At 46.0% G+C, this 23,302-nt stretch overlaps 1 protein-coding gene across 6 annotated transcripts in view; it reads left to right on the top strand.

Annotated features, from left to right (window-relative positions):
- The window catches only part of Cacna1d (calcium voltage-gated channel subunit alpha1 D), a 458,457-nt gene that overhangs the window by 148,380 nt on the left and 286,775 nt on the right, over positions 1-23,302 (top strand). The window lies entirely within an intron of this gene.

Genomic DNA, 23,302 nt, shown 5'->3' with positions numbered 1-23,302 from the left:
ACACACACACACACACACACACACTCTTAACTCTGTTGTGAGAGATCACTTCTGGGACTTTGGACATTTTCAGTGACTTTTGGTTCAGTTGTAGACTTTAGATTACCATTTTCAGAAGGAAACTTGGTGTGGTGGAAAGCCTCCCTCAATGGAGATAGGTCACTGGAGTCTAGGCCACAGATGGTGTTAGCCTTGTTACCAAATTTAACGACATGAATGGTGACCCAGTTTGTTGCTTTTTGTAGCTCAAAAGAAATGATTAAACAAACTTAGAAAATAAATACCTTTCAGAATGGCAGATTAATTTAGATCAATGGAATAATGAGTGTAGCTGAATGCATAAGCTAATTAATATTCTGATTGTTTTTCCTCCTAAGGAAATTCAGGATACTAATTGAAATGTTGTCCGGCCATTTGGCTGTTTCAGCTAAAGAAATGAGGAGATGGCGAACCCTCGGCTAGCTAACAACCCCCCCCCCCAGCTTCTTTCCTTGTTGCCCTTCCCAGCGTGTGTTCTCCAGGTGGTTCAGAAGAACCAAGTTTGTTCTGAGGGAAGGTGGTTCATCATGGATTAGCGTGGCCAGCCTTTCCAAAAACCACCATATGTATTCCTTTGGTTTCTGCACTGAGTCTCCAACTCAGGTCATTAAAGTCTTGCTTTCACTTGGATGGTCACATGGTGCGATGAGTTTCTGCTCTGCCTGACTTCAAACACTTCCTTTCCCACTATGGGGACGGAGGCTTTGATGGACTTACCCCTGGCTCTGAGCAAGGTCCCATGCCATGTCTTTCCTCCCACCAGGGAGTCAGGGTTTTTAATTTTTTTAATTTTTTATACATTTGACCCAATTTGCACCAAAGCGATTGCTCTATTTTTGGGATCAGTTTAGAGGCAGTCGAGCAAAGCTGCTTTTCCATCTGTAGTAAATACCTTTCATTTAATGTGAGTGACGGCGCGAAGGGCAGACGCTGACACGGGCGGCAAAGCTGGATGGATAGGGGCTCTGGCAAGTTTTTATTTTTATTTTTAATTATTATTATTATTATTTTTTGCCTGGGAGCTTGGCAAGGTTGTGTGTATCAATCCCTTAGACTGACATGCAAGGAGGAGCTCATGTCTGATGTCTCCGCCTGTTTCAGGTCACTAGTAAGAAATAACTACTTTTGTTGGGTAAGAAACATGACCATCCCCCAGAGTCTGCTCCATGTTTGGTCTGTGTTGTGTGTAAACACATGTAGCTTTGGGGACTTAGAGACTACCTTGGTGGCAACAAGTTTTCCCAGAGTTAGCTTATCGTTATTATTATCTTTAAGCATGAATGCTAAGTCTCTATGCAGCTTTCATCTGTGCACTGCCAGGGCTGAGCGGAGGCTGAAGCCATGGAAACAGTGCAGCTCACTGGGTTCCCACAGTAAGAGCCTGCCCAGTAGCCGTATTTCCTCTGTTCCACTTCAAGTGTGGCTCATGTCTTTTCTCTTCTTGCTGGCACCAAGGAGAGAGGCTCTTCTGCATCAGGTGTTGGAGTGGGGATGATTGCAAATTCCAGATCCCTGGGGTGGACATACTTCATTCATGTTCCGGCCTTCGATCGCCCATCAGCAAACTGATGTGGTTGTACAGTGTACAGTCACCGCAACTGTTCCTGGTCCTCCTCCCCAGCTGGCCGCCTCTCACTTCTCTGCCGTGCTCAAACTGTCTGAAAGGAGGATCCCCCCTACCCATTGAGAGCATCTTTGCTGCCTGCCCCTAACCTCACTTGGAGCCATTGACAGCCCAGCTTCTCCACGGCTCAACTTCTGTGTGCTTCTCTGTTTAACAAAGGGACATACGCAGACCATGCCTCATGAAATACCATTTTAAACTGAGCAACAGTTTTGACAGGTCTTTGCCTTCATCTGTTCGTATTTTTATGGGGTTGATACTTTTACCTCTGCAAAATCCCTCCAACTATGAGATCATTTTTCTGGAGTGAACTTCTGTGGCCCCCATTGTCCACCGAGGAGAGGCCAGACACCATGGCTTGGGACCACGTGACCTAGCCTGATCTTTGTTGTCCCATTCTCTGCTCCTCAGCTGCACCGTCTCCATTTGCTCTGCCAAAGCTCCCAACTGCACCCCTTTTACTTGTCTCCTTCCTGTCCTTGTCTAGTACTGTTTTCTTCCCCTCAGATGACTCCTTGTAGGTGCTCAATAATCTCAAACATAAGTCTCCATATGATGAAGAATTGAACAATCCTATCCCTCCCAAGGTCCTGAGCATGTTGTCTTATTCAGTAACCCACTTCCAGCTCCTCGCCCTGTGCCTGGGCCAGTGGTACATAGTAGATGTTCAGGAAGTTAGCATTTAGGATGCCAAGTGAACGGGTGTCTCGGGAGCAGCGCCCCTCCCTCCCCCTTTTTTGAGGCACACTGAGGAATTTCTAAGGTGAAAGGTCTCTGAGGACTGACTCTTCAGGAGCTCTCAGAGTTTGGGTTTGATGACAGGGTTCTTATGTATTTGGTGTTCTGGTTCCATGGCTCTAAGTAGCCGAGAGTGGTAGGGGTCCCCGGGGGAAGCTTTGCTGGGGTGTGGACACTTGTCAGTGGAACTGGGGGTAATACCACAGTGGCCAGGGATGCGGTGGGATGAGGTCCCGTGATTGCTTTCTCCCTGTGTCTTGTGGACAGTGTTGATTTGACAAGCTCACTGTATCTACATGGTCATGCGGTTTAACCTCTCCTGGCTTTGCAGAGTAGGGTGAGGTGTAGCACAGGACCCCAAGTCACTTAGCCTGGCTTATGGGCTTGGCACATAGGATGTGGGCTCTGCATCCACCCACTTAGGTCTTAGGTGTTAGTTCTACATTCACCTACTTAGGTTTTTGCTTTCTCTGTTGTTTCTGTAACCCTGAGTACTCTCTGCCACCCATCCTCCCTGCCCATGTACATGCTGCTCCCTCACTGGACTCTGCTTAGCATGATATACTTACCTACTTATAGGCATTGCCTTCCTTCTATTTTATTCATTGCTGTAACGTGGGGTGGCTTGTGTGCAGTGGGTCTGCACATGGGCGTTGGGGGCACAGAGCCAGCCGTTCCATTGATCAGTTAATAGACTTTGGGTGAGACTGTAATAGGACTTCCTAGAGGTTTTGAATGAAGTCTGACTCTGGGCTGTAGCTCTGTGAACTTGGGTCTGCACCTGGCACACAGTAGGCACGTCAGGAAAACGCATGTCACATGACTGAGTAGATGCGGGAGCGAGCCCATGAGGACTCTGTGTGCCTTCAGAGACCATTAGTTAATTTTCAACAATTGGCTAATGATTAATGTGTTGCTGACTTCTTGTCCAATATTAATGAGATTACAGGAAACACCTGTCAGAGTTCACCTATAATTTCAGGATTGTGTCTTTGTTTCATGGCAAATTAAACTCTTCATCTCTGAGGCCCGGGGAGGGATGGCAGTGCTCTGCGGTCCTTCCTGAATCCTGCCATAAGTCGGCTCCTGCGTTCAGTGGCATACAGAGGTTACATGAGAATGATTTCTTTGGGGGGCTTGGCACATTTCCTGTGAGGATTGGTGGAGGGAGAGTCACAAAAACAGCCAGAGTAGATGACTTATGGTTTAAAATGTTGCCTAAAGCTGGTCCCATCAGGAAGGTGTGGAGTGCTTCATCTTTTTCATTGTGTCACTTTGTTTTGACAAAGGACAGATTGTGAAGCTTGATCTTTTATTGAACGGAACTGACTTGAGCTGAGCAGGGTTTTGCAGACCGAGCATCCAGCCTTAAAGAGCCAGCGTCCCATTGTTAAAGTGCCTTCGGAAGAACTCTAGCAGCGTCTTTTCTCGCTTGGCTTCTTCATTTATTTTTAAGAAGCAAATTTCACTGTTGCATTAGGCAGGAATCTCCAACAGTCGCCTTAAAGTGAGAATATATATGTGGCTGCATTAGAGGACTGGCCTGAGCCCTTTGGGTTGTGCTCAGGTGGGTATAGTTGAAAGAGAAAGTGTGGTTCTGTGTGCCTGCTGTTGTTTCTTTTCTGTGGGATTGGGGGATCTATCCCAGAGTCTCAAGCATGGCACGTTGGGTCTCTATCATAGAGCCATACCCTACTGTGGTTTATTAACTTAGCCTAGAGAGTGAGCCCAGCCTCAGACACAGCTGGAAAGCCGGGTTTACAGGCAGCAGTAGGATTTCATTCAACCCATTGGGCTTCTGAGGCCAAAGTCTCACTGGTTCCTGGAGAGCATCCTCACCGTCTGCCACATCCTTCTCCTTGGGTCATTGCAAGGATGATGTGAGGAATATGCATCCCCTCCATAATTTCTGCTCAAGTCTAATATAGAAAAAATGCCTGGGAGAAGGTGGAGACCCTAGAAGCAGAGTGGTGGGCAGTCTGCCTCCTCTGACAGCTTTCTAATTTTTAACTGTTTTCAAATGTGACAAGTACCCGATTCAGAGGGAACACTTTGCCTAGTGATGAAGACATTGGTATCTTGTTAAATACTGGCGATTGAAGGAGAACCCCTAAATAGACTCCAACAGCTCCTCACCAAAGAAAGGTCCTGAGGAGTGACACAGGTGATAGAGACTGTACCCATGTTGCTGCTGACTGTGTGTAAGCACTGTGACAGAGATGTTGGTACAGCATCCCCGGCCCGGCAGGAGCTGGAAGGCCACCTGGGAGAGGTCTTAGAATCCCACTTCTGCCTCTGTTAGAAGTTGCAAGATGTGCACTTCAAGTCCTGTTCTGTTCATGTGGTGGGTGTTCCCTACCCAGTGTACACTAGGGAATCTGTCTGTCCCTGCCCCTCCCCCCCAGCACTGGGATCACAGACATATGCTATCATGCCTGGGTTTTACACGGTGAAACTCAGGTCCCCATGCTTGTGTGGCAACTGAGTCATATCCCAGACCCTCTGCTGTGGTCTCCAGGGAGGGTCAGGGGTGGCCCCTTGCTAGGTGAGTAGTAATTTTAGAAGTCTAGAACATCTGTTGAAATTGCTGAATTAGTGAGGGTCAGGCTAGAGGAAATCCTGGGGCTGGCTGCCTGAGGGGAGGGAGGCCAGTGTGGACTGTTGGGCAGCAGACCCTGTTGGGCAGCAGGCTCTGTTGGGCCCCTTGGAAGGAGGAGTGTGGGGATTCCTGGGGCTGAGTGAGAGACTCACACTCCTCTTTCCTCCCACTGTGGGCAGTCAGATCTGGAAGGCCTATCTGGTCTCAGTGCTCACGGAGGAGTCTAGCACAGAGAATTCAGAGTATTTTATAGAGCTGTGAGGATGTTTGTTTATAAGAAAGGTAATCAAGGGGGAGGGGCATTAGACGGCCCAGTCAGTAAAGTGAGTGCTAAGCAACCATGAGAACCTGAGTTTGGTCTTCAGCACCTACATTTAAAAACTGTCTGGGTGTGGTACTGTGCATTTGAAGTCCAGTGCCAGGGAAGCAGTGATGGGGGGCCCCTGGGCTCTGCTGACCAGCCAGGCTAGGAAGGTCTATGTTCAATGAGAGACCCTGTCTCAAAAACAAAGATAGCAATTGAGGAAGACATCCAGTGTTGACCTCTGACCCCTGCACACACTTGTACACATGTGTGCACACATACAGAAAGAGAGGAACAGAGACAGAGAGACACAGAGACTGAATATTGAGGTATCTTTATTTGACAAATATTTACTGAGACCTATGGTTCCAATTATGCTGGCCCAGTTACCCCCATCTTCTATCCCTTTTGGGTGTGGCTTTCTATGTCCCTGCCTTTTCATTAGGGTAAACCTGTACTGTGAGATTAGAGAGCAGCCATGTTCATTTCTCAATGGTGAATTCTTACTATACAAATAATGCATGAATGCATTACTTTAATAAATAAATAAATAAATAAATAAAATAATTCAAAGTAGCGCCTCTTTTTATCCACATGCCTTTTAAAATTGCTGTAATTAGTCTGGTATAAACTCTCTCAGAATTTTTTTCATTTTATATATATGTGTGTGTATGTATATGTATATATATACATATATATACACATCTATATACATACATATGTATATATATTACACACATGTATATAATGAAAAAAATCTACACATATGTATACATATATATATATATATATACACACACACACATATAGACATACATACACACATATAATCTATGGCTTTTGAAATGCACAATTTGAGTATTTGGCACACAGTCCATTTGCTGTTACTTAACATGTCCTACTGATCTAGCCACACCTGTATGCAGAGATCTGACAGCATCTTAGTAGTTGTGAAAGCATTCCGTGCATGAATGGACCTCAGTTTAGTCAATTGTTTTCTTTCTGATGAGCGTTTACATTAATTCCAAACATTTGCTATTTTAAGCTGCACCCTGTTGAACAACCTGCTGTGTAATTCTGAGTGCATGCAGGCAGACACCTCTTGGATGAGTCCGTGGAGTTCTGTGTTTGATGTTCAGGATGTGTGAGTTGTAGAGTGTAGGAGTGTGTAGCTTCAGTGTGCTCTGCTGTGCTGTCTTATTTCTAGAGTGCATCCTTTTGATACTTGGCAGCCATTTCACTCCAATGAGTGACCATTTGCTCTGCATCTCAGACTCTAGAGAAAGGACTCCTGGGGCAAGATGTAGCCTCTTTGGGATGTTGACATCCTGGAGCACCTAGAAGAAGGTTCATGAACCAGAGTCATCCTAGATACCAGACTCTTTTTGAAGCACTGACTCAGATAAAAGGCCCTAGAATTGATCCTCTGGAAGCTCTGTGTGCCATGAACTTGTGTGCCACAGTAATTGCAGATTCAGCATGCACTGCATGTACTCAGAAAATAGGCAATATAAAAATTGAGTTTTAAAAATATCATTGGGTATTATTGTGTGTATGCGCAGGATGTGTGTAGGCATGTGTGCTGTGGTGTGTGTGGAGCTCTGAGGATAGCTTTATGGAGTCAATTCTTTTCTTCCATGTTTCTGTGGGTTCCAGGAGCTGATTTCAAGGCACTGGGCTTGTAACATGCAACTTTACTCATGGGGCTATCTTACCTGCCCCAAAATTGAGTCGTAGTTTGGGTATGTTTGTTATACTTTAGTTTAAGATAGATGTTGCATCCCAGTCTCTGTTAGCTGGGGAAGAAACATTACATGATGATTTCTGCTTTCCCCTGATCCTTGTATATTAACAACTTTATTTTTTATACATAGTAACCGTGTTCTGTCTTATGGAATTTATATAGGGTTTATGTCCCTCTTACTCCCAAAGGCTTTGAAGGATATTAGAAAATGGAATTTTAAGAGGCTAGGGAGATGGCTCAGTGGTTAAAAGCAATGACTGCTCTTCCAGGAGACCTGAGTTCAATTCCTAGCACCCACATGGCAGCTCATAGTTGCCTGTAACCCCAGTTCCAGGAGACTCAACACCATCTTCTGGCTTGCATGGTTAACAGGCACAGATGTGATACGTGGTACATGGTATGCATGCCAACAAAACACTCAAGTACAAAACTATACATGGATTTTCAAAAATTGGAAACAATTGGAACTTTAAGCTTATTTGTTATTATGTGTGCACACACACATATGATGTGGATGTGCGTGTGCCACAGTGCTTGTGTGTGGGTGTGAGAGGACAATTCTGTAGCACCCATGCTTCCACTTTTTAAAATGGGTTCTGCGTGAATTCAGGTCTCGGGACATGCATAGCAAGGTCCTGTACCCACGGAACCATCTTACAGACCCAGAACATAGATATGACAGAGAACTGAGACACAGAAGAGCTGTCGGGTCCTTCAGGTGCATGGGGCAGTCGCACCTGGGCCCTTCACTGGCCATTACTTTTTCCGGTGGTGACAGGAAAGATAGCCCACCCAGACCTGCACAGCTTTTATTTCTCCACAAAGGGAAACAGCCCCATGCCTTCACAGAACCCCTTCTAGGATGCAGGTCCACAGAAGTCCCCAGCATGGGTCCTTGTACAGTGTAAGTTACAATGCTGGGCCCTGTGAGCTGCGTCTCTGCTGTGCTTTTGAAAGGGTCACAAGTGCTGTGCACACACATGGTCTCTGCACTCATTCTTTGTCTAGAGGGTTTGGGCACAGCATTGAACCTTTGTATGAATTGAAAGCATTCCTGTATTTTAAAGTGATCGTTTGGCTATCTAAAGTAGGATGAAAACCAGGACTATTAAAATGAATGGTTTAACACAGCTATCACTTTTTAGTTGTTCATGTTTTTGAGAATTTATCATGTGTAAAGTCTAGCTCATGCAATGCACTTGCTCACTGTGTGAACCTGCTTCAAGCAGGAAAACAAGGGATAGTATGGAATCATGCAGGAAGCCTCCACCCCTCATCCCACCCCCCAAATCACCCAAGAGATGTATTATTTTAATCCTAGGAAGTGGCCAATATTGTTAAGAGCTGACATTCTTGTGTGTTCTTCAGTAAACAGAGGACAGTGGGGCATAATGAAGCACTGTTTGTGTTGAAAAGACTGCTTTCAAATTGTACAAAAACATCTTAAGTGGGTAAATGGCAAAACGCTGCCTCTCTATATCAGGAGCAAGCTCTTGGTCCCACGTCCATGATGCTGTACAAGTGAACCACTCTGTGCTTACACAAATTCTGACTCGTTGAAATATAAAGTAATTGTGAATCGACCTATGGCTCATTTCACAGTTTTTAACCAGGTAGAGATGAAATGAAGACATTTAAAATTACAAGTCAGAAGGTAAAGATATGGCAAGAGTTGGGAAAGAGACACATTTCTTACAGCTTTTTGTCTAGAAGGCTAACGGGGGATAAGATGCTTCTGGGGGCACAGGAAGCTTCGGTAGGTTTGTCTAATGAGTTAAGCTGACGGGCTGCATCACAACCAGCTGGGGCCCAAGCAGGCAGGACACCCTGGTGTTGATTTGCTCAAGAATGAACTACAGATGTCATCAGGACCTCAAGCCAGTCCTGTTTCAGACTTAGCAGTGTAAGTTGACTGTTGTCACCCAGTGAGTGGGAATCAGACAGGTCTTAGGCTGGCTGGTCTGTTTTCCCCTCTCACTCTAGTAACAAGTTGATGCCACAGAGGGTTTGAGAATACCAGGGACAGTGGTGACAAAAGATTGTCTCCTTAAGCAAGCTGGGGATAGTGTCAACTTTGAATAACCTCGAGTTTTTCTCTTTGTGTGCCTGCCAAACCATCATTTTGCTCACTTCTTTCTCTCCCATCTGGCTTCATAAAATACCATTACTGTCTTCATGCATACCAAGCTGCCGGAATCATTTGGCTAAAGATTGCCTCAAGCGTTTGGTAAAATTGGTCAGGAACTGGCCAGAGGCTATTCCAGTCCTGGAGAGAATTGGTAGAACTTGTTCCTCGATGTGAGGGGTCTTTGTTGTCTGTTTTCCTGTGGCTCTTTCTGTTTTCCTGACCATAACCTGAAGGGCAGTAGTAGTGGTCTTTCTCACCAGCTCGTGGCTAGCATTTGCTGAGTGAGCTAGGTGGACATCTTCTCTCTATACAGTCTTCTTTAATTCTCTGTTATCTTTACCATAAGTCTGCCAGTGAGATATCACTAACATCTTCATTTTACAGGCCAGGAAAGGCCTGGGTGCTTTGGTTGATCGCAGGAGGTCACTCTGGTGAGGGGCAGGGCTGAGCTTTACAGCCGGGCTTCTGTCTTCAGTCCTGGCTCTATGAGGCTTGCATGCTGATGGCAGCTACATCCCCTAAGCAGAGGATGTGATTCCAGGCCTAGTGAGCTAGTGAGGGACGGCTTCAGAGCCTCCCGAGGGTCTCCTGGGTAAGCTACACATCCATGATAAACTTTGCGCCTGGTCTCATTCCCGTCGAAAGAGCATTTCCAAGCAGGGGCTGGGAAAAGCGCTTGCTGTTGAAGAGAGAGCAGAGGCTTGCTTAGCCCTGTAGCCCTCAAATGAGCCTCCTAGTCAGCAAGTTAAACTGAGAATAATTAGAAGGGTTGACATTTGGGCATCAAGCAGATTTTATTTTGTTCTTAACCCTTGGGGAAAGTGTCGGCTTGTGGAGTTTCAGTTGAGTTTTGCTGGGTTTTGGGAGGTTGGTTGGAGCAGACCTCCGAGGTATCTGGTGGGTGCTTGAGTCGCACCTAGGCTCAGTCTCCAGCTTTGCCTTTCTGTGTGATGCTGACTAAAGGTTATCCCAAGCCTGGTTCCAAGAAAAATAACTATTGTGAGCCAGGTTTACAGATAAAGAAACTGAAGCTCAGGAAGACTGGCTGGCTTCTTTCAGGAATTCCAGTGAAGAGGAGGCAGGGTCCTTGGAGTCATACTGGGAACGTTTCCGGGACCCTTTGCCATAGTGGGTCCTGTTTTCCAAGGCCATCCTGCAGATGCCCCTTTCATTAAGCTGATCCAGTCCATCTGTCTCGATGGCTAGCCCAAGTCACTATGTCAGAAAGGATACTGGTTCCACAAAGTGAGGAACTGAGATGGGCATTCAACCTGCTGGTCCTAGGTGGGCGGAGCCTGGACCACAACTGCGATCAAACTCTCCAACCCTGCCCATGAAGTTGTTACGTATTACTCTGTCATTTGACTTGGACTCTGAGGGATTGGTGGTCTCTTGTTCTAAGTTTAGCCCCAGTGGAGGCCCTTGACAACTTTTGATTTACGCTTTGCTCAGACATGGAAGGAGAGCAATGGTGAAGGGCCAAGTAGATGTCGGGGGAGCTGCTGTGATTTCTGGAGTCAAGACAATGGTGCTGATGGCTGGTTGTGTGTAGTCCTATGGGCCTTGTGCCACAGAACCTGGGACACTTTTATGGGGTCCTGTACTTACAGCTCATATTCTATCAACGAGGCAGAGACGCTACCTGCTCTTTCAGCCATGCTATTTTCTGCCTTCATGGACTTTTCCCGCTGCATGTCATTCAGGCCAGGCTTACACATGCATGAGGTTCCTTGCCAGAGGCAGGGCTTCTGGGAACTTGGGTGTCTAGTCTTCTCCATGCTCCCTGACCTCACCTGTGACATGGGAGTGATAAGAATAATTTCCTAGCACTGTTGGGCGAAGTGAAGGTGTTTACATGTGGAAATGGGAAATGCTGTCCAATTATTTTTCTTGCACATCAAACCTCCCTTTCCCAGCCTGAGTCTGCCCTGAGCTAATTCCCTCCCTTATTGGGACAGTTGGGACTTCAGGGGAACAGGCCTGGGTTTGGGTCTTACGTTTGATGGTGGTTCTCTCTGTGATGGAGCAAATGGCCTTCTGTGCCTTGGCTTTGCTTTCCCATCTTTTGAAGGGGTGTGGGGGTGGGGTGGTCCTTTGATTCACTTGGCTTGAAGTCTGTGAGAGTCAGTAAAATTACACCTAAGTGAGTCCTAGTTTACTAAGACATTAGTTAATGGGCCAAGAATAGCTATGGAAGGGTTTCCCTCTTCAGTGAGGTTCGAAGGGTTTCACAGTGGTCAAGTACTTCAGAGCAGGCTACTCTTTCTGCTTCCCCTTTGAGGTGTTGTAGAGTCTTAACAAATCAGCCACAGGCCTCAGTAGTTAAATCCTGGAGAGCTTCTGTGAGGGTGTAGCTTGGTCTTTTCCCTGTTGTAGCCACATCTACAAGGTGCGAAGAGAACGCTCCACCCGTTTCGTCCAGCAAGGGGTGTGCTCTTGCTTCTAGCTCAGTCTTTACCAGCCCCACGGAGTGTGCTGGCTCTGTCCACCAGCTGAGGTCCCCATCTCAAGGTGGCAGTGACCTAGGACAGAGAAACTAGCATGTGGTTGATATTTGTGTTCCCTCTGTGCCTGTGACCTGTGGCTTGGTGACAGTTGTAGGGACCAGGCCTGGCATCCCACAATCATTTTCTTGTCTTCAATATCCCATAGAACAGTATCTAGCATCCCAGTCTTCCAGATGAGGTGGATGGAGTTCCAAGAAGTTACTTAAATAACTGCTGAGAGAAGCTAGCCACAGAGGGGCCAGTGGTCTGCTGTGTCCAGAAGTATGAGACATGGCCTGGGAAGGGTGATGGTGACCTGGCTTTGTGTTTCTGCTTTGGTGTGACACCCCCCCCCCGCCCCCCACACACACTCTCTTCAGTGGCTATGTAGAGTGCAAATTCCGGTCAGGTAATATGGGAAGTATTTCATGATCTCTGTGGTAGGGCCACATGAAAGGTGTCATCCTCATTACTGTCTGCTGAGGAATGCTACAGAGAAAGGACTGTAGGTCTCATCTTCCCTCTAGTTTCTGTGTAAATGACACAGGGCCCTGAGCTGTACTCCAGGGGCTGTCTATAATGCCATTGCTAACCCGAGTCCCACATGGAAGAGTTGTACTGTCTAGTGTGGTTATGGCAAAGGCCCTGGGGGAAGAGGGAAGATGCAGACATAGACGGGGGTTCCTGGGAGGGACTGACAAGCTGCTTAGACCTGGAGCTGGAGGCCCCCCTCCCACCCACCCAAGAGTTGCTGCTTCAGGATTTCAAAGCTAGCTTAGCTGGTCTCTGAAATTTGGACTCTTCCTTGAGCTCCTTGAGATTTGTGGGACTCGCTGTGCTTGTGAAATGCAAACTACAAAGGTTACTGCCTAGTAATGGGGAGGCTTGGCAGCCAGATCTCCAGGCCAGCCAATGACATTTCCAGGCTTTGAGTGTGAACAGACCACAGCTAATATCATGTCTTCAGCCCGTTCCTCGATCTGTCTTTATTTTGTCTGTGATGAAAAGCTGAAAAACTGATACATTTGGTCACTGCTTGAGGCTGGAGGGCACTAAGGCTGCAGATACCACCAAGTGCGTCTCCACTCCTGTGGATAGTGGTGGTACATCTGGGGTGCTGATCTGGGTGTTTCCTAGAGCCCTGAGCGGACTAGCTAGCTCCCTAAGGGAAGATAAACCATGGGTCTGTTTGTTTTTGATGTGAGCTTGTTTCCCTAAATCCAAGACTGAGCTTGTAGGTGGAGACATTGTCTTCCTGTCATCGGGACTGTTCTATAGCCTTGGCATGGGTTGGGATGCTTAGTAAATGACAATTCATGAAGCTTCGCCACATCAGCAAGAGGCAACTCAGTGGTCGCTTTCATTCTTGGACTATTTCGTTTGCTTCCTTTTTTCACCCTCCCTTTTATTTTTTTATCTATTTTTTTCCTGTATATATAGTCCATGCTGGCCTTAAACTCTAGATCCTCCTGCCTCAGCCTTTCAAATGCAGGGATTATAGGCGTGTGCTACCACACCTGGCTTGCCTTGACACTTCTCCCCCCTCTCCCTCCAAAGTCTCCTGTAGCCCATACTGACATCCAAATTTGCTACCAAGGTGGGATGACCTTGAGCTGTTGATTGTCTTGCTTGTACTTCCTCTGTGCTGGGATTCCAGCTGTGAGCCACAATGCCAGGCGTCTTAGTCAGGGTTTCTATTCCTGCACAAACATCATGACCAAGAAGCAAGTTGGGGAGGAAAGGGTTTATTCAGCTTACACTTCCACATTGCTTTTCATCACCAAAGGAAGTCAAGACTGGAACTCAAGAAGGGCAGGGAGCAGGAGCTGATGTAGAAGCCATGGAGGGATGTTCTTTACTGGCTTGCCTCCCCTGGCTTGCTCAGCCTGCTCTCTTATAGAACCCAAGACTACCAGCCCAGAGATGGCACCACCCACAAGGGGCCTTTCCCCCTTGATCACTAATTGAGAAAATGCCTTACAGTTGGATCTCATGGAGGCATTTCCTCAACTGAAGCTCCTTTCTCTGTGATAACTCCAGCTGTGTCAAGTTGACACAAAACTAGCCAGTATTCCAGACTTATGCAATGCAGAGGACCAGGCCCTGGCATTTAGGATGCTAGGCAAGCACTCTGCCAACTGAGATGTATCTCCAGCCCCTGACTGTTGTCTTTAAAATTATCCCTCTCTCTGTTGTTCTGTTTTTGCCTGTCTCTCTGTCTCTTTCCCTGTGTCTGTCTGTATATAAGTCTATTTGTCTCTCTGTGTCTGTGTTCATGTGCCAAGACACATGTATATAGAGAGATCAGTGGACAGTTTGCAGGAGTCAGTTCTCTTGGGTATCAAACTCAGGTCAGCTGGCTTGACTGAATCCTGCTAGCCCCTGTCTATTTTCTCTACAGGGGTCTTTTTTTTTTTTCCAACTGGGAACAGTGAGGGCTCTTCCCCACACACAGGCCCTTGGAGAGAGACTGGGAAACACTCAAACAAGTACTTAGAGCTGCCACTGTTGTGGTTGCTCCAGTGACACTTCAGAGTTGCAGCCAGAGCTGCCTTGGCCTTGCTTCTGGCTAGAGATGGGCGATCCAGGGTTAACGCCAACTTCACTCTCCAGCCAGCGCGTGGAGAAACACTTGGATATTTGTAAGAAAGTAAAATCTGTCTTCAAAGGACACAGTCTTTCCGAGTTTGATGCTCTTACATGGAATGTGTCAGGGGCTCTGAAGAAGGTCTTTGCTGGCATCTCGAACATGTCCCGAGGACCGGCCATGTCATCACAGTTGCGTGCTTGGCCTCCGAGGCTCACTCCTTGGAAGGGAGCACTTATTTACACGATTCTGTGTGTTTATTAAACAAGACAGCCCTACTGTTTTGCTCCCACACGTCTCTAAATCTGCAGGATAGCTGCTCCGACTTTCTCCTCTGCCTAGAGATTTTGAACCCAGGCTTTTGTCTTTAGTCCCTGGTCGCAGGAAAATGCTCCACGAGCTGTATTATTCCCTGGCAAGACACTTCTTCATGTCACCTTCTCCCCTCCCTGCAAATGCGAGTGAAGGGACTTAGTCTTGGAGTTCTACAGCTGGAGGCACACATACTGACCCTTGCCAGGCTGGGCTCAGCGGAAGCCTTGTGGTTAGGCCATTTGCAGCTGTCGCTGTTGTTTACAGAAGTGCAGTTACTCAGGCTCCCTGGGCTTGACGCAGGACTCTGTACATTTATGCATGGCTTTTTCCTCCATTAAAGAAAAAGTACATTTTTGATACCAGAAAAGTTAAGACAGTTTAATATTAGCTACAGCAGAGAGTATTCTGTTCTTGCTGCAGTGTATACTACTCTTGCTGAGTGAGACAAACTGCTTGGCAGAGAAGTTCCTCTCACTTACAAGAGAGTGTCTGACCGAAGTCACTGTTCTGTAGGCAGGCTTAGAGAGCAGTTCTGGTCACCTGCACCTCATGCTGGGACTTGGGGAGGAAGAGAACAGGATCAATTGTGTAGGAGGAGGGTGCACTCATGTTTGTCTTCTCTTCCTCTTCCCTCCTCTCCCCTCCCTCTCCTTCCTTCCTTCCTTCTACTCTTCTTCCTTCTCCCCCTCCTCCTTAAAAAAAGCCTGAGTAAGATATTCATATACCACACAGTTCACAAGTATAAATTGTACAATTCAATTGTTTTTACTATATTCACAGAATTGAGTAACTATTATATCATCAAAGTCAACCTTAGAACATTTTCACCACCCCAAACGAAATCTCTTTAGCCATAATGCTTCTTGTCTATCCAACACCCCCCGCCCCATCTCCACGTCTTCTTTCTGACCCTATGGATTTGTCAATTCTTAATATCTCATATAAATGGGTTCATACAATAAAGGGCCTCTTCATTTTATGGAGCGAGCAATTCAGGGTTCATGTGTGTTAGAGCAAGTCCTGGCACTTCATTTTGATGCCTGCATTATCTCCCATCGGATGGATATAGCACATTTTACTTACCTTGCATTAAGTTAGCATTCTATTTTTGAGAAGGGATTTTACAATGTGACCATGGCTGGTCTTGAACTCTTAGGATTAAGTGACTCTTCTGCCTCAGCCTCTCGAATAGTTGGATTGCCACCATGTTCAGCTGTTTCTACTTTTGGTTGCTGTTGACAATTCTGCCAGGAATAGTCACGCATCGGTTTTTGTGGAATGCACAGCTTCAAGTGTTTTTGGTGTTTACCTCATAGAGAAATCGCTGGGTCTTTAGTACTTGAGATGCTGATGAATTGTTTTGCCAAGTAGCTGTGCTGTTTCACTTTCCTGTCAGTAATGGATGGAGGTTTCAGTTTCCCCATGGCTGTGCTAACACTTGCTACCGTCTCTCCTAGATTATAGTCATCCTAGTGGGTGTGGTATGATATCTAATTAGAGCCTTGAGTCCTATTCCCATGATGCCTAGATAGCAAGCACCAGTTCCTGTGCGTGTTGGCTGTTTGTCTTGTGTACTTGGAGATGTGTGCACTCAGCTACTGCTCTTCCTTGCCTTTTCTTTATTTTAGGCTGTTTTTCTTGTGTACTTGGAGATGTGTGCACTCAGCTACTGCTCTTCCTTGCCTTTTCTTTATTTTAGGTGCTAGGGATTGAACTCAGGCTCACATGTGCCACGTAGAGTACTCAGTCATTGAACTACACTCCGTATCCTACTTGGTTCATTTTTAATTTTGAGTTGTCTTGTGGAACTCTCGCCTGTATCATGGAACATGTACTTTCTCTGTAGACATGGCTCCCCCAAACCATCCATTTCCTTTCCTCTCCTCTATGATCCTTATGATTGATATATCACTTCTGTTCCTTATATGTTCTGGGTCACTAGTCGCTTATCAAAAATATAATTTACAAATGTGTTCCCCTTTCTTGTTGTTTTCTTACTTCCTGGATGTTGTCCTTATAGCATAAACGTGTTAGAATTTGATTAAAAGCTGTGTGTGTGTGTGTGTGCACTATAGGGTATCCTGGCCCATCACTCACCGGCGTATTCTCTTGAGACAGGGCCTCCCACTGAACTCAGAGCTAGGCTAGCTGCCAGCCAGCCCCAGATCCCCCTGTTTCTGCCTTGCTCCATCTGCTGTGCATGAGCAGGGCCTCAGCAGCTTTCCATGTCGGAGCCAAGGATTTGAACTCAGGCCCTCATGCTTGGGCAGCAAGGGCTCTTCCCTCTAAGCTGTCTCCCCAGATCCTTATGGATAGTTTTTAATAATGTAAGTTCTGATCTTAGGATCTTACAGTTACAAAAGGTTTATAAGCTGCCCTGTTTCATTTCCCTTGTCTGAGTGATGTCAGGGACACTTGGTTTAGAGAAGAGGGTCCTTAAGAGTAGAAATGGAATTCAAGTCTCTGAACTTTCACCTTGGTGCATTCTCTTTCTCTCTCTGTATCTCTGTCTCTGTCTCTCTCTCTGTCTCTCTCCGACCACACTGTTCTTTATCATAAAATGATATTCATTGGTGATGAGTGATCAAAAGAACTTAAAATGATTAAAGTGAAATGTAAAATGCCATAATTGCCTGGCTGTGTAAGTGCATAAGGCTCCCAGACAGCATACCTGTGGAATCGTGTTATCATCACAGCAGGTGACAGCTGTGGACCCAGTCACACCTAGCATTCCATCCTCCTCAGCCCAGGCTCTTATCCTGCTCTCATGGCTGTCTTTCACTCCTGCCTCGTCCCTGTGGGCATGCTTCTCAGGGTTTCTTTTCATGCAGGTGCCTCTGGGCTTCTCGGCAACCTCCTCGCTCTGGTAGGGTGGTTGATGGGTCCTATGGCAGAGATACTTCCTATGCATGCTTCCTGGCCTTGGTTACTATACTGAGACAAGTGTCTATCCTCCTTTCAGCCTACAGATGTATGTCCCCGGCTAGTTTTATGTCAACTTGACTTAAACCAGAGTCATTCTGGAAGAGGGTACCCTAGTTAAGAAGTTATCTCACCAGATTGGCCTGTGGGCAAGCCTGTAGTACATTTTCTTGATTGATGTGGGAGGGCCCAGCTCATTGTGGGTGGCGTCTAGGTTAACCAAGCTCAGAGAAAAATCATTAGTGGTGCAACCCAGATCGGAACCGGGCCTGTGGTACCTTTCCATACCCACATCCCAAATGCCACAGGCTGGCTTTTGCTTCCACAAAGACTTGCACTTCAGTTGCAAGGAAAAGCAGAGCAGCCTCATGTAGAAACATCCTGGGCTCAGGCAGTAATTCACGTAGCCCACACCAGGCTTGTGGGCTACCTTCCAGCCTTGCTCGGCCACTCATAATTAGAAAGTCTTAAGAAATCTTTCAATTATGGCAAGATCACCAGGGTTCTTGTTTTCCTCTCAAGCTTATCTCCAGAATCTGTTTTCTGAAGGGAGGTCTGCCCTTGATTTCAAAGGAGGCAGGAAACAAAGAGCTTTGTTGTTTTTGTGAAAGATAGTGATCCCCACTGCCCTTGAGGGTAAGGGCAGCCCCGTGGCGTGGCCTGCGTGGCCTCTGTGGCCTCCGTCTCCACTCAGGGACAGGCACACAGTGTTCTGCATGTGAATGTCTGTGGAAATTCTCTCTCCTGGGAGAAGCCCATTTTGATGGGTTTCTGAGGTATGAAGTCCCCCCTTCTCTCTAAGTTTAAAAAATATCAGTTCCAGTTGGGAAGTTGTAATCATTGAAATGGAGTCGCCCGTTTTGCCTTTGAACTTGACAGGAGCTGTTGAAGCCTGACATTTGTGCTGAGAGTGTAAGGCTAACTTTTTTTTTTTTTTTTTTTTTCTGGATTGGGCTGTAGGTTGGCAGAGCCTAGCAGGACACCCTCCCTGTCAGGGTTCCCAGGGCAAGGAGGTGCAAGCACACAATTGGGAGAGAAACTCTGCTAAGAACACAGACTATCTCCTTTAGTAGTGAACCCCGCCTGCTGTCTCCTATGATGTGGGGTCGCATTTTTTTTTCAAGGACAAACTTAGTGACAGCTGAACCAGCACACAAAGCGCAAGATCAGCTCCTGTGCAAGTTTAGCCCTTGAAGTGTAGTTTACAGAAGATGTGTGTGAAAAGTCTTACCAACAGGTTGAAGATGTCCTAGGTGCAGCTGGTGTGCTTCTAGACTTGCGATTAAGGACAGGACTCTGGGGACAAGATCGTGAGCAGAGATGAGACCTGGGTCAGCACACCTGTGTACCTCACCTCCAAAGCCTCGTTGGGGGGTTCATCTGAATTGCTCAGCACTGACCAGGGTCCGGAGTTCCTCCTGTTGAGCAGAGGAAGACTTTAGGCTGAATTACTTGGCTGGCTGCCTCTGTTTTCCTGTCACATAGCCTGTGGATATCTGGCCTTTTCAGCCAAGGAAAATGGAAATGGTTTTAAACACTCACTTGAGCCATGACTTTCAGCTGTGTATTAATTTGCTGTTCATTCTTTGATTTTCATATCCTCTGAGAAGCAACAAAATAGCAAGAAGAAGCCTCCTGGGACCTGTGGACACACCAAGTAGCCTGGAGCTGTGGCAGAGGCTAGGGAGAGTGGACTCACGCCCTTTGGCTAGCTTTGCCCACAGAGCTTCCCCGCTGCTCTCCTGTGTTCTCTCTCCCTCCCTTCTTCCCTTCATCCTCTCTCCCTATGCCTCTTTCTTTCCCTTCATCCTTTGCATGTTTGAGCTTTTACTTAAGATTTATTTTGGGCAAACATTTCTGACAATGTCTTTGTAGGCAGTAGAGGAAGTATCTGTCCTATCCCTGTTTGGGTCAGTAAGGAAGGACTCTAGCTGAGCGATTGAGGCTAAGTTCGCATACCTGTCTCTGGGAGCAAGCCTCAGGGTGGATTATGTACTAAGACCTTGCCTCCTGCTCACAGTTTAGCTCTTTGAGATGTAGAAGTAAGGTTCTTACCACTTTGAACGAGCAGTCCCTATAAGTCTATAAATAAGTGCTTTCCTGTTGTGACTAATTCTGTGACAAATAGTCTTATCTCCATTTTAAAATGAGGCAGAGGGCTAGACCAAGGCAGGAACTCATTCCTGTTTGCTTCACAAACTGTCTCCTAAGGAACAGGGACTATGGGATGCAGAGGAACTAGGAGGCCATTGGGTATCTGGTAGGGATGTTGAGAGTCCATCATGAGGGAGCTAGAACTAATGGTGAAATGGTCAATATATCGTTTGGCCTTGTTTTGTTATTTCCTGTTTTGGGTATATGATTTTCTTGGCAAAGCCTGAAGGTGACCTATCTAATTCCTGTATATCCAAAGCTCTCAGACTGTGTCAAGCTAATTCAGTAGATCCTAGTGAGGAGTCAGAGGTTAGCCTCTGGCCTCAGGACCTTATGGTTCAATGGGGTCGGGGCGGAGAGCAGAGACAACCCTTTAAGTAGATGTGAGGATTCTGCTGATTACAAGAAGTAGGCACAAGCAACACAGGATTAAGTAAGAGAAGAATTTATTGCTTCACAAAACCGACCAGTCCAGAGATAAATCCTGGAGTAAGCTCAGGGCTCAAATGATGTCATCGGGATCTGGTTTCTTTCTTCCCCATTCTGGCTCCACTTCCTGTGTGTCTACTCCATTCTCAGACTTCTCCTCTCTCAGAATTGCAGGAGGTGGCCAACAGTGTCTAAGCTTATACCCTGTTACTTCCTTTCCAGAGATTTCACCTCCGTTCAGTCCAAGAAAGTGTGTGAGCTTTGGTCCAACCTATCAGACATATTTGTTTCATCCAATTGGTTCAGATCGGGTCACATGTACCTTTTGAACCTGTCATGAACAGAAGGCTGCAAGGAACATTGACATCCCCAGGTCTTCTTGTGCTTCACCTGGAGATCCAGGGATGAGCAATTGGTCCCTCAATAGGTTAGAAATGGAGAGATTCAAGCTCTGGTTGCTAGGCAACAGTAACTGAGTCAGGCTTGACCTCTGGCCTGACCCACTGTTGAGGCTGTAATTCTACTTGACAGTCCCTTGACCAGAGTTTATTCTGATGTGAGCAGATCCTGCAGTTGTGGCTACTCTTGGATTTGGATCCAGAGTTTTCTTTCTCTCAGGAACATTCTTCTCGTGGGTGAGTGTTAGGGATTTAGTATTAGAAATCTTCATGATGGTAGCTGTTTGGATTCTGAGACCCGTAAAGGTACGTGAGGACAGCTGGCAGTGTGACTCATAGAAACATGAAGGAGTCTTTCCTCTATCTGCACTTCTGCATAGTAGAGACGTTGGGGATGTGCAAGGGTGATCCTGTGAATGTTTTGTCCTCAGCACTGAGTATCGGGCACACTGGTCTTAGAGACCATGACCACCTCATGGGGCCATTGTGAAGGAGCGATGTGGGTGAGGCAGATACCTGGAATGTAGGAAGCAGCAGCGTGAGAGGTGACTGTTGTGTGTCCTAACCTGTCAAATAAGCAGGGTGTCCCACCGGTGGATCTCTTAAAAGCTTGTGTTAGGGTTAACAGCCCATGAACTTCCTTGGCCGATCCCCACTGAGGGTCTGAGCTTCTGGATGGGGAGATGTTAGAAAGCATCCCCCCATCTTAGCCCTCACAGAGTGCAGGCAATCAAATCCCCAGATTTCACAGTCAGTTCCTCCCTCAGGTGATCTGTACTACAAGCCTGTTGTGAAGTGAAGCAGGAATCTGAGGTGCTGCTCTATAGACAGGGACCCTCAGCACTCAGAAAGATGGAGTGAGCTACCAAGTAACCAGAAAGTTATGGGGCAAGGCCTGCTCTCGGGGTCTCCTTGGGTGTCCCACCTCCACTGGCACATTCTGCCCATCCAGCCTGGGTTTTTTTCATCTTGTGACTTAGTTTGTTGAGTTCCTAGCTTTTATGGATTTATTTAGAGAGCCATATGGTGCGGCTCACTCAGCTCATCCTGCTAAGCTCCGAGTTCCTATGGTAGACACGATTGTTCTTTCATGGTCTTTGTTCATTGGCTTGATTGATCAGTTGTGTGCTTGCAAACCTCTTCTGTCATTAAAACAGATTACCACAGTTTGTATTACATGAAATAACATCAGTCAAGTTTACGCATTTTGGTTATAGTCAAGTAGCTTCCCAATTAGAATGGGAACAGCTTGTCTAGCAGTTTCACATCATTTGTCTTGGTGTGTTTTATCCAAGTATAGATTTCCCAGGGAGACTTGCATGGCTGTGAATGATAGGTAGGACTCTCAGCTGCTGGTTGGCTAACAATGCCTCATTTGCTCCTGTCTACAACCTTCTTTAAAGCATTGGGTAGTGTTTGTGCTATAGCATAGGACCATAGCCAGAGCGGTAATTACTTGAGAAAACCAAGGGAAGTGCTTAGCACTTAGTTGACTATTGTTAGAGTGGCATTTACACTGTTCTGGGGTCTTTTGATAGGGCTGTGTTTCAAGACTTTCAAAAACACTTCGACTAAATTAGTCAAAAGACTAATTTATCAATTATTAGGCAGTGTTAGGGAAGGTGGTGTCTAGTTTATTGACAATTGATATTAAAACCAGGTTGCCTGGGTCATGACACACCAGGAATGGGCATTCTACAGGATACTTAGGTCTCAACTAACACCTCTGATTCAAAGATTCACGGATGTTTCTATGAAGACATATCCTGTCTGGATCAAAATACAGAGTAACAACAGGTGTTTTTGAGGCATGCTGTATATACAGATAAAGAACATACTTCTGCTGTATACTGCTCAGTGAACACACACACACACACACACACACAGAAAAGTCTGACCGCTCCAGGGCTTCCTTTGCTTACCCTCTACTCATCCAGACTCACTCAGAAACTTACTGTTTTTGTCTGTGTGCACCAATTGCAGTTTTCTCTTCACCATTATAAATGGAATTCTACAGTTTATGTTGTTGTATGTCCGGTTTCTTTGTGCCAAATATCATGTCACAAGCATAGGTTTTCAGAAGTTATAGTTGGCTTGTGAACTCAACCAGGGGTGGAAAGGCTTTGAGAAACCTTGCTTGGCTCTGGTGGACGGCATGCATTCCTACATTGGAGGTTTCTTAGAGCCCTGACAGAATGGAACAATTAAAGGGCAGCAAGCAGGCTCTAGGAAGAGCTTTCCCAAGAACTGGAGAGGTCTGGACTGACCGACCATTCTTTTCCTGACCTGTGCTGTTCAGTGCTGGACACTGGTGTAAGGTGGCATGTGGTTGGTAACGTTAAATTTTTGATGAAGTCAGTAATTATTTGAGTTTCTGCTTTATATAAAATATATCTGTCTGATAGGGGAATTTACTTATGTGGTGTGAATGGAAAGTGTTTTACAGGAAAAGATAGTACTTTTGTTTTTCTTCCTTATTTTTCTTGTTTTATGTTTCATCCTATGACTTTTGTCATTGTCTTATGTTTTACTTTAATTAAACGCTGAAGAAAAAGACTCAACCTAACTGTTGTCCTTTTATTTGGAACTTTATTTAGACCTTTACCCATATTTGGATCTATTATTCAATAATATTAAGTAAATATGCTCTATGCAACAATATTTTTCTTTTTTTTTTTAATATTTTTATTACATATTTTCCTCAATTACATTTCCAATACTATCCCAAAAGTCCCCCATAGCACCCCCCACTTCCCTACCCACCCATTCCCATTCTTTTGGCCCTGGCATTCCCCTATATTGGGGCATATAAAGTTTGCAAGTCCAATGGGCCTC

Source organism: Mus caroli, chromosome 14 (assembly GCF_900094665.2).
Source record: "Mus caroli chromosome 14, CAROLI_EIJ_v1.1, whole genome shotgun sequence".
Taxonomy (NCBI): Eukaryota; Metazoa; Chordata; class Mammalia; order Rodentia; family Muridae; genus Mus; species Mus caroli.
Note: the sequence above shows the minus strand (reverse complement) of the source record. Positions and strands in the feature narration are given on the sequence as shown.